Here is a 12,879-nt window from a genome sequence, read left to right as displayed (position 1 = left end):
TCATGAGGTTTTCACAAACATATCATCCAGCCCAGGTATTCAACACTACGGGAAATGCATTCCACTATGTAGATGCATGTGTGTGTGTATGTATATAAATTTATATTTAAATGGATATAACATATCTATATATGTAGATATATATATATATATATATATATATATATATATATATATATATATATATATATATATACATATATACATAGATACGCATGCATCTATAGATATATATGATGTATACATCTATATGTCCACATATATACAGCAATAAATATCTATGTAAGCATATATATGGTTCACCTTTCAAAGGGAGAAAATCATTTCTCTGGAAGTTGGAAGGTCGAAAGTAAGTGTTCAACAGTGCAACATCTTGGAATAAATGCATCAAATGTGCAATGAGCAAATGTCACTATGCATTCGCTCTTTGCAGATTCGGCATTTTGGGTGTGGATTGCACTATAGTGGTAATCGGGAAAATGTCCCTTTCACCACTGTAGTATGATCTCAGCGTTAGAATATTAAAGTAGAGGGGTGTTGGGGCACAGCCCCCCCAGATAGAGGGTGAAGTGGGGCTTGGCCCCTGCATTATGATATGTATTCCACCTTGTAGTTTGAAAATCAGTGAAGCTGCTTTTCAATTTGCTGAGTTTTGAACTTTGGTGCAATTTGAAATGATGGATTCATCCTTTTGGTTCGGAGAAAGGGACGTTTGGAGAAATTATCATCTTCTTTTCAAAGGTAAACCCATATATATCTTTATAGGTATATATGGACATACATCTGTAGATGAAATTGGGAACATAACCAAAACTTATATGTCCACATGCACCATTAATGGGTTTGAGAGAACAAACAACATACGTCTGGCATGGATAGATATTCCCCCCCACAGCCAAACATGTCTGGCCTGCAATGCACTACCAGCCTTAGCAGATCCCATAACCAGGAACTTACACGACAAGGATAGTACGTGTTAACAGTACTCCATCCCACCTGTATGATGTCAGGCTGGCATTACTAACATATCATGCAGTACAATCAAGTGAAGTATCATGCTTGGGGGAACCCCCTGGGCAGACTCAGTAAGTAGCTGGGATCCCTCATACCATCCAACAGGCCTACACCTGACAATGAATTCACCAATGTTGGCAAGGACAACCACAAATCCACCATGTCAACTGGGAACTACCACCCTGTAGCCTGATGAGCCTGGTCTGCAGGGACATGGAACATATCGACAATGAACCCATGGCCAATGTCACTAGTAATCTTAAAACCCTGGACCCCACCAATGTTGGACTTATCAAAAGCAGAGAATACAACCTGAACCTGGTATACGTCCTTGATGCAAACATGACAGGTGTAGATGAGGGTTAGGAGGTGCACACAGCCTATGTAGATCATAGCAGGCTTTTGTACACCATCCCACATGTAGGAATGTGTGTAGATGTTAAGGGTTCTACCTCCGTTCACAGAATATGTTTCCCCAGGACTGCTTGGCAAATACCAACATTCCACAGGTGCCATCTCGTGGACATACAGTCCTTCACAGGTCATAGATGTGTTAATGCCCTCCACCACACTGTAGAGGTGTGCATTATTACTGTGGTTGCTATAACTCAGTGGATGTGGCTGCTGTGGACACATCCACCATCATTGCAGTTACTGTTGTATCTATCCCTCCACATAGCTGTCTGTAATACTGTACAGTGTATGTTATCAGGTTGGTTAGTTGTTGTGTACACCATTCACAGTAGTAGAGTGCCTCATCCCCTCCTAAGGGTAGGGTTATGCCACCGGCATTGGCACACCCATGTTACTGAGGTGAGGATCACAGTAGAGTGAGGAAAGGGACATACACCCTGCTGTTAGCATTTTCAATGTCATTCAAGTAGCAGACTGCATATATACCAATGTGTGGTTGTGCCTATCCTGTCTTGGTGGGATTACATGGGCTACAGATGTGTTACCTGCATGGGGACATACCTCCATGTGTACAGTCTTGTATCTGTACTGCATACAAACTAAAGGCTCTGTGTGTTGTACCCAGCCATATCATGTGTACCACCCACTACACTTACTGGTGTCCACTGTAGAAGGCCTGTTAACACCACTACACCCATCAGCCATGTGGCACATGGACAACCATAACACAATCAGAATAGCTAGTGATGAAAACAATACAACATTGTTAATTACAGCTATAATGCATCATGGCTGCACAGCTACACCTTCCTTGATGTTATCATTTTACTTTACTGCTGACAACATGCTACACAGCATTTCATTGCTGCACTGTTGTACAGTCACCCTGTGCATCAGCACCATGTTAGCCTGTCCCTGCATCGATGTTATGGATGACAGGATGTGGCACAGGTATCATCATATGCACAGGGTGTGTTGTTGATTTTTCAGAGGCCTAGGTTGAGCCATACAATTGACATGTGTGTGCGTGCATGTGTGTGTGAGTGTGTATGTGTGTGCGTGTGTGTGTGTGTGTGTGTGTATGTGTGTGTGTGAGGGGGTTGAGTAGTGTTATGGGCCAATGGTGATGTCATGTGTGTAGATATGTGGTTGCCCTAAGTTTGTTGTTTATGTGTGTGTGTCTGCATGCACACAGTTCCACCATGTGGCTGCCCTATACGGGGATTTGTGAGACAGCTGCAGACTGTACCTTGCAGGGTTTGCAGTTCACCATGTCTGGCCATGGACATGGGACCTGTGCCTGGCAGGGGTGCCACAGGCAGTATCAGTTACAAAGCCAGATAGGGTACTGTCCCCCAAGGTTGACAAACATCCACTGGATCCAGGTCCCTCCTGGGACTGGCCAGGGCCACGTGCACATGGTCTGCTATGACGGTCTGTGGACAGCAAGCCCCCCATAGTGCTGGGGCTGGTACTGCCTCTACAGGAGCGGCTGTGACTGGTGGGATGTCCACAGCAATTTCCAGCTGCTGATGTTGCAGGCATACATCCACATGGCCATTGCAACCATCCCACTCTGTCCTGACACATGGACATGATATTGTTGATGAGATCCAATGTCTCACTCCATCATCTATCTATGACCTTGGTGTAATTACAAATGGCACCTGCTAGGTCACGGATGCTGTCATTTATAGAGGCGTGATGAGCCCCCTGCACCATTAGACCCTGTCTGGTGTACCATTAAATTCATGCCTGTTCCTCCATGACAGCCTGGAACATGCGTGCGGTAGACATACATGTGGCACATCTGCCAGGGGCATGATGACCAGCAATGCTCAGACGAGCACCCCTGAACTTCTGCCTATGTGGTACCCTGCTGGACATCTGGCTATGGCTGCTGTGTCCTGACACATGCCATAGATACCACACTGTCCTAGCCAATGCCAACCATAGACTGTCCCTCAGCTAAGGCCAGTGGTGATGAGGTATGTAGAGGCAGTGTTACTGTGTGCATGGATGGGGTGGATACTTGTGGGATGTCAATTGGTTGCCCAGTGTCAGCCCATGATGACCCTGCCTGTGCCTCAGCACATCTATCCTCATGGTCAATGTATGTATCAGTCACATCAGATTCCCTGTGGGAGGGACCCAGCCCCACCTCACCACCTGTGAGGGAAAAACAGACTGTAAGACCTGTACATCACTGCTAAACAGTACATACACACACACACACACACACACACACACACACACACACACACACACACACACACACACACACACACAGACACACACACACACACACACACACACACACATGTACAGACATGGCCACACACACAGACATACACACATGCAGTCGACATACATGACAACCCATAAACTCCACCAAACAGCACCTACAGACAACTCCAGCACCCCCATAACAGACACAATAGCAGGTGATGGTGCGGTACATTAGTACACACAGACCTGTAATTACACACATGTCAGCATGCAAGACATGTGGTGTTCAATCCCCGTTACCAACATTATACATGGCTGTTATGCATGGCTTCTGTTAGTAGGTGATGCCCCCCCCCCCGAACACACTGCACCCATGTCCACAGCATTGCTGTGCATCTGTTCATCACCCTGGCAAGTACTGTGCACCATACCTCATAGGTGTACACACCATTGCAAGATGTGTATCTGTGTGTCAGTTATGTTTCCTCTGCTGCTCACAGCCTCTATGTGTTTCTATATTACCACCTCAGAACACAACACCTGCAACACATAGACCACACAGTCAGAGTGTTAAGCAGTCACAGCCCTTAAGGCCAAACATAATGCCAGACACACTAGTCATTGGTGACTCCATAGTCAGACACACTGACGTCCCGCTCACCAGACTGAGTAAGGAGAAGGTCACAGTAAGCTGCCTGTCGGGCGCTAGAATCCGCCACATAACGCAAGCACTCAGGTCTCCCAACAGCAGGTACAAGTACGACTCAGTCATTGTCCATGCTGGTGTAAACGACCTGAGACCTACCTCCTTGGACTACATGAAAAGAGACATTGAGGAGCTCTCTGATTATGTAGCCCAAGCAGGTATGACCCTGACCTTGAGCAGTATCCTACCTTCACCAGAATGATGCCACAATACAGAGATAAGATGATCAGCTTTAACAATTGGCTTAAACTCTGGTGTCATTCAAAGGGGATCCAATGTCTGTCTGCCTGGGATGATATGCTGGACAAGCCACGCTGCTTTGCAAGGGACGGCTTGCACCTGTCACCCCTGGGATTCCGGATATTGGCAAAGGCTCTTGCCACCCCCATAGTGCCTTTTTTAGGCAAGGCTCAAATTCTAAACCTACCACCCTAGAACACAATAAAGAAAAAAAACTAAGGGTAATGCTGCTCAATGCCAAAAGTCTCAACCTCAAGATGCACACACTCGAGGCCCTTCTCAGTATGGAGAACATTGATGTCTGTGCTGTGACAGAAACCTGGTTCAAGGCTCCTGAGAGCACCCCAGCACTATCAGGTTTTACCTCATATCATGCTTTCCGGCCCCAAAATCCGGACAATACCAAGAAAGGAGGGGGGGTATCCATATTCATCAAGGACACCCACACCTCAAGATTGGTAACGCACGATGCATCGGAGACCATCCAGGTGCAATTAACCATAGGCAAGACTGCTCTGCAATTTGTAGCATGTTACAGGCCACCCTCGCAAACTCAGGAACCTCACATGGCTTTCCTGAAAACACTGGAGGGATAAATGTATCTCGAACACCATCATACTAGGTGACTTCAATTACCCTAATATAGACTGGGAACACTACTCAAGCTCAAACACTCTAGCCCAAAAGTTCCTGGAATTCATAAACTCAAATGCCATGGAACAATTAGTCACCATCCCCACAAGAGGAGAAAACATACTTGATCTCATCATCACGAACATGGGAGCACAATGTTCAACACTGGAAGTATACCCCTCACTGGTGAGATCAGATCACAAACTAATCTCGCTGGAGGTCCTCATCCCGCCCCCACTTGAAATAAAAAAGACCACAGTAAAGAACTTCTCGAAAGCCGACTTCACACTTCTAAAGACTAGTGTGGTCTCCTTTAAGGCCCCCGAGCCGGCAGTAAACATTACTCAAGCCACTGAATCACTTACAAATGCCTTCTACCAGCATCTGCAGGGCTGCATGGATCAGGCAATCCCAAGCAAAACAAAGACTCTTTGTATCAAAGGCAAGCGTCCAGTCTGGTGGACCCCAGCCATAAACAAACTCTACAACAAAAGGAGGAAGCTACTACAAGATAGAGCAAAATCCTTAAAAGGTAAGACTTTTTACTTGATCACTATAAGTAAAAAGCTAAGAGCTCTCATAAAATCATCCAAAGCTAATTTTGAGAGAGAAATAGCAAAGGACTCAAAAGACAATCATAAGGCATTCTTTAGCTATGTTAGAAACCTGGGAGGAAACTCCCAGATATGCTCAGAATTAGTTCAAAATGATGTGAAGATTACTGATCCTACAGACATTGCCAACATACTGGCTGACAGGTTCAGTGCAAACTTCTCCCCATCTGCCCCCCAAAGGAGAGATATCTATACCAAATGATTGTAGCCCCAAACATCTCTAACACCCAGGTGAGAACTGCTCTCCAAGCAAAAACACAGCATCCATGGGACCTGATGGTGTCCCCGGCTGTGTGCTCCACGAACTCAGCGAGGAATTAAACCCGCAGTTAGGACAGCTGTTTAATCTTAGTCTCACCTCCGGATACGTGCCCAGGAGTGGCGCTGCGACTGCGGTCCCACTTCACAAAGGCGGTGCCTCCACCGACCCTGGAAATTACCATCCCATTAGCTTGACAAGCCTTATCTGCAAAGCCATGGAGAGGATCATAATGGATCTCATAAATAAAGACATAGGGAATTTGCAGACTTTGGATCCAACCCAGTTTGGCTTTGTCAAAGGCAGATCATGCCTTTTAAACTTGGTTGACTTTTTCGAAACAGTCACCAAGGCCATTGACGAGGGAAAGGCAGTCCATACAGCCTACCTCGACCTGGTGAAGGCCTTCAATACAATACCCCACTCGGGTATCATTGAAAAACTCATCAGCTTAAATGTAAACCCATACATCACAAGATGGGTTGCAAACTGGCTGAGTGACAGAACCCACAGGGTCAGAGTTGCTGGCGCCATGTCAGACTCAAAGCCTGTCACAAGTGGTGTCCCACAGGGCTCAGTCCTGGGCCCACTCTTGTTTAGCATCTACTTTTCTGAAGTACAAGCAAACACAGGAGGGTTATGGCTGACAAAGTTTGCAGATGACTGCAAACCGGGCTGTAGTGAAAACACATCTGACACAGATATCCTTCAGAAGGGTCTCACAGAAACGGATAACTGGTGCCAGAGCCATGGCCTAAAGTTAAATGCCAAGAAATGCATAGTCATACCCTTTGGGAAAAACAAGGTTACCCCTAGCTACCATATAGGTGGCAATCCACTGAGCACAGAAGAAGTTATCAGGGACCTGGGGACCCAGGTTGACAGTAGCCTTTCATTCGACACTCATATTGCTAAAGTAGTTAGGAAGACCTTCTACATTGCCCACCTTATCATGAAGGGATTCACATCTAGATCAAGGGAGGTCACAGTCTCCCTATACTCATCACTCATCAGACCAATGATTGAGTACAATGCCCCATTTGGAATGTATCTGACCTGACACTTGCAGCAGCTGGAGAGGCCACAAAAGTTCCTCACCAAAAGGATAAAGGGTCTCAAAAATCTGTCTTATGCTGCCCGACTGAAAGAACTCCAGCTCTATTCAGTTGCTTACCGCTTGCTCAGAGGTGACCTGTGCCTGACATACAAGGCCATGTCAAACCCAGATTTGATGAACATGCTTCACCTCAAAAATTCTAGATCCCTCAGAGCCACAAGGGTGGTAGACTTGAACCTCGACACGGTTATTAATAGGACGTGCTGGAGGGATAGATTCATCACCCAAAAACTCCCTATGCTGTGGAACAAAATCCCGGTATATGTGAGGCAGAGCACCTCGCTGGCCTTGTTCAAGAGGAATCTTGACCAATGGATGGGAGATCGCAGATATACCCCAGGGATTACCTCAGTGTCACTGCTCGACAGAGGCACAGAAAAATAATGGGCATAGTTTCTCCAAACTAAAGGGGTGGCGTAAGCCACAATACTATGGGCTAGGCTTGTAAATGCCCTCGGGCAGATAGCCTAGTATGAACCTATGAACCTATGAACCTATATGTGAACATGTGTTTTGTGAATGCCTGATGTGTATTCAAAGATGTCATTATCAGTGGTGCATGTATGAGTGATAGAATACCATTAGACCGACCACAGACACAATGTACTGTACATATGGTGAGTGTACAGATCATTATTGACATGGCACTCTCTTCCATGACATGCCATGGCACAACACTACTGCATATGGGAACACTACACATACCTGATATGTGACATATGACCTAGACAGTCAGTTGCATTACAAGCCATATGTGTCAGTTGTGCAAATGCTGATTGGGATACATACCCTTTGTGGGTGCATATGTGTGCACACACATATCATGATGGTGTGTAGCAATAACTGCTATGTGTACAACTGTGGTCACAAAACCTGGCAGGGGTATAGTAGCATGGGCCATCATCATGAGCCAGTAGTTGGTCAGTCAGGCCTGCAAATGTTACTCAAACCTGCAGGTGTGCATGTTAAACACTTGTACAGCCCTTGGAGGTCATACAGTACCATCACTAGTGCCATGGAGTCAGGGTTATTTCTGCCACACTTCATGACCTTGACTGTGTGCAGATACAGCCATTCTCAGTGGGTTTGTCTCTCCCCTCCAGTGCACTGTTGTGTTTCAGGATGACACACCCACACTCTCTCCTGCTACATTGCAAATGCTCAGCATCTGTGGTCTACACATGTGTGTCATATTGCAGTATCCCAAACTAGGAACACCATGTCTACTGGCATATTCCCTGCCAATGCAAGTCAAACATGCATGTGTACAATGGCACCAGCATTGTACAGATGGGGATGTCATCCCTAGGTTGGAGTGAGGTGTGGATTGTGCAGCACATGTATCATAACTGCAAATTCCTGGACTTTCCCAACATGGTGCTGGTACATCAGAACACATTGCAACACATGGCTTTGGCAATGTCCCACCATTATGCAGGTCATAAATGTATTGAGCCCTGGTTGATATTGCCTGTGATACACATAGGTTCATAGGTGAGTACTGGTCTATTGGTCCTGGGGCCTACATAAGCCTAGCCACAGGGATTCCCAGGCATGCACCACCCAATAATGTTATTCCCCTGTGCCTTTGTCAGGCTGTGGCACAGACATACTACCCAGGGTGAATTCCCCATTTCCCCTCCAGTTGTCAAGTGTTTTTGTAAAGATGGCCAATGAGTAGCATTGCCTGACATGAATGGGTAGTCTGTTCCAGAGTGTGGGAATTCCCCAGAACAGGGCCCTATCCCTTCAGTATGTTCTGTGTAATGTGTTGATGAGGTTTAGGACCCTGGAGAGTGTGTTTGCAGAGGGATTGGGATTTCCTTATGTGTAACATGTTCAACTGTTCTGTGTATGACATAGCTGTGTATGTTAGGCAGATGTCAGCTGTGCCTGGGCAATGTGCGCCAGATTGTAGCCACAGTTGTCTGAGATGGTCTGTGTATTGCATGTGTTTGAAACTGGTAATCCCATTAGTGAGGTGCGTGCTCTGTCAGTGAACATGTACAGCATACATTATGGGCAGGTGTGTTAGATGTGTACATGTCCTACACCTTAGCTATGACATGTCCAGTGTATAGTCAAGCATGACTTCAAACCATACTCACCAGCATCCGGCCGCTGCCTTGCTGGTATCCCAGAGGCACCTGCATTGGGATGAGATAGAGTTGATGTCAGTGGCCACAGCTGTGGCATTGCTAAAAGTCGGGTGCAGTATTACAGTAAAACAACAGCTGAAGTTCACAGTACTACAGATTATGCACAACTGATTATCAGTACTACACAGCAACAGACTCCACATCTCATATATGCATGATCTACTTGTACAGATGCATATACAACAGTGGTCTACTGATATGCCCTGGAACCTTACCTGCATGGTCCATGTCTGGTGTGTGGGTAGAACAAACCTCCATGACTGTATATGTCTGTAGCTCTTGTGGGTAGACAGGTGCCACAAGGCTCATGAGCAGCTCCTCAACTCTGGTGAGAGGGGATAGATGTTATCGCCCCCCTGTTGCAAGGTGATCACCCTGCAAGACAGCAGCATGGCGACGTACATGGTGGAGCAGGTCACTATAATGATGGCGGACCTGCTCATATGTACAGCTGTGCATGCCCACCTCATTCACCCTGCAGACCACATTATTCCACATGGCGGTCCGCTCATGCTGTTCATGGCTTGTCCTGAAGAACAGCAGCTGATACTGCTGGATGAGGGTGGTGAGTATGATGTCATCTTCAGTGGCACTGTATGCTGGATTCCTTGGGTGTGCCATTGTCCCTGAAAGACATAAAGATGGAAATATGTATGAGCAACTCATATGGCACAGTTACCATAATACAATACACATATTAGTCTCCTGCCACCATATCAGCTCCAACTTAACGTCCACACAACACAAGTGGTATGTCTCCGATTTATCTTCCATTAGGACATATATTGAATTGCACAACACCTTCTGATATGTGTTTATAGACATGCACTCTGTGGGGACTCTAGAGCTGCTGGGCTGATACAGATTATTTCACCTGCATGACATTGTCACTGCCACTATGTTTCCACATATGCATGTGGCATGCTTGCTATGTGATTGCTACACATCTGCAATTTAGTGTTATTGGGGATATCTATGCATGCTGTTGGACATGTCCATGGGATTCTGTGGACCCACATATGTTCTATGACAGTGACACAACAGTATGTGTAGGGGTTATTTGCCAGCAGGAACACTGCTCCCACCTAATGTGGACATGTTACAAGGCCACATCACATCCGCAACCCACCATGGAACCTCATTATCTACTGTTCCAGTACTACCTTCATGTGGAACCACCTCAAGGGATGGTGTCTCCCCACCCAAGGAGCACACACAGACATATGTCTGTAACCCAGTTAGGTCCAGGGTCTTGTGCATAGGGAGCTCCACAGAGACATGGGGTATGTGCTACATCACCTGGAGGCATGCAGTACACATACACAAGGTTCAACATGCATGTTCCTCCTGCTCAGCGCACAGCCCAGGCACCTTTATGACCATGTAGATGTTGTTGTGACTGTCCATGGGTGGGCACCATGTTCCCTTTGTTCCCATATTGGGGCTCAATGGCTTCCACATTTCAAATGAAACTACCCATCCACGGTGTTTACCCACCACGTGTCATATACCAGCCCTGTATGCTGTCTTGTTTGTCACCCAACCAAACCTACATACCAATATGTGCCTACTACCCTTCACCAGCATATATATCCCACCTTCTCAAACAATTGCAATGTGTTCCCAACATGGGTTACACACCACACTCCACACTCCATTTTGCAGCCATGTACTGGTGTGTAGATATATTGTGTATTAATGTGTGATGTTCTCTCACACATGTCATGGCAGGGGACATGTATTGATATATATATATATATATATATATATATATATATATATATATATATATATATATATATAGACACATACATATACATGTCAATATTATGTATGTGTGTGTATGTGTGTGTTTGCATATATATATATATATATATATATATATATATATATATATATATACATATGTGCATATATGTGTAGATATCATTATGTGTTGTTTATATACCTATATATATGTATAACTGTCTGAGGTTCTGTAGACATACACAGCTGTGAATATATATCACTCATATATTTATCTGTATGTGGGATGCATACAAACATCTGGTCCACACTCTTGTAATTCTCTTTACTTCACAGCTGAACTGTTCTGCCTTCCTGTAGCACAGACAGGTGTCACATGTAAACACAGACTAACATTAGGGGGGGCATATATGGTGACAGATTTTAGATGAGCATATTATACTGCTATGGCAGTTGGGCATGCTATGCTATGCTACACTTTAACATGACTATCCTGTAGGTGGTGGGCTCTCACACCCATGTGTCTATCATTGCAGTATTAATACCACCACCAGCCATTGGCCACAGTAATGTACAGAACACAGATATCATGGGTCACATCTTTGCCATTCACTGCTGATCTGCACAGTTGACAGGTATGTCCCACTGCCCACAGGGGCAGACACTATTATCCAGAGCATTTGTTGCGCAGAACATCTTTACAGGAACAACTACTGATGGCACATATAAATAATTTCACATTATATATCCTATCATTCTATGCCGTATACTACATGCAAGTAAATACATATATGTTTCACATACCTTTTATTTTTTTTCCACTGTAACAAATCCCTGAGCTTTATTTGTTTTTAATTTGTTGTTTTTTTTCTCTCTCTCTCTCTTTCTGTCTCTCTCTCTCTCTCTCTCTTTCTGTCTCTCTCTCTCTGTTTCTCTCTCTCCATGCTTTTGTAGGTATTGCACATGATCATGTGATGGCATCTGCACCAGTCAGTGTCCACCAGCTGCTAATTGCATGCAGCCTGCTGTGTAGTACTTCAGATAACCACTGTCATGGCAACCCAGTACTATAAATTGCTGACTTCTGTGGGCGTTGTCCCTTCACCTTTACAGTATGGATGACATCCTTCCTGTGTGTGGACATCAGTGTTACAGACAGCAGGTAGCAATACCTCTTACAGCAGAACCTGCAGACACAGGCCAAATGCACATTTGGGTAAGGTTCCAGACCTACAGACAGCATGAGTAGTGTTGTTTTGTGCATTGTATCTTGCTTGTCGTACAGGGTTTCTGTGTACATGGTACATTTGCATGGAATGCTGTCTGTCTGCATAGCTCTCAACTGTATCCTATCCATATGATAGCCAGAGAATTGGCTGTTAGGTTTTGTCTGTGCACCACAAAGGTATTGTCCCAGATATATCAGTGGTATTCTGTCTGTTGAGTGCTATCAGTACATGGCTACATCCATTTGTATTTCAATGCCGTATTCCTGCATAAGGGTATGCTGCAATGAATCCTGTAACACCAGCAATTTCCAGGGTGAGTAACAGCAATAATGCAAATATGGCCCTATGTTCCTGCCTCTGTCCTCCACATATATGCCAGTCTTTGTCCTGCTGTGATACAGAAAGGATTGTTAGGTAATGGCCTATCATTATTTACCGCTAGCATTACTGCTATCATGCCAGTCATGACATGGACTCCCACACCAACTGTTGGGCAAAGTCCATATACATGGGGGCAAC

Source organism: Protopterus annectens, chromosome 4.part0 (assembly GCF_019279795.1).
Source record: "Protopterus annectens isolate FY-2018-M chromosome 4.part0, PAN1.0, whole genome shotgun sequence".
Taxonomy (NCBI): Eukaryota; Metazoa; Chordata; order Ceratodontiformes; family Protopteridae; genus Protopterus; species Protopterus annectens.
The sequence above is the reverse complement of the archived record's forward strand: the minus strand, read 5'-3'. Positions refer to the sequence as shown.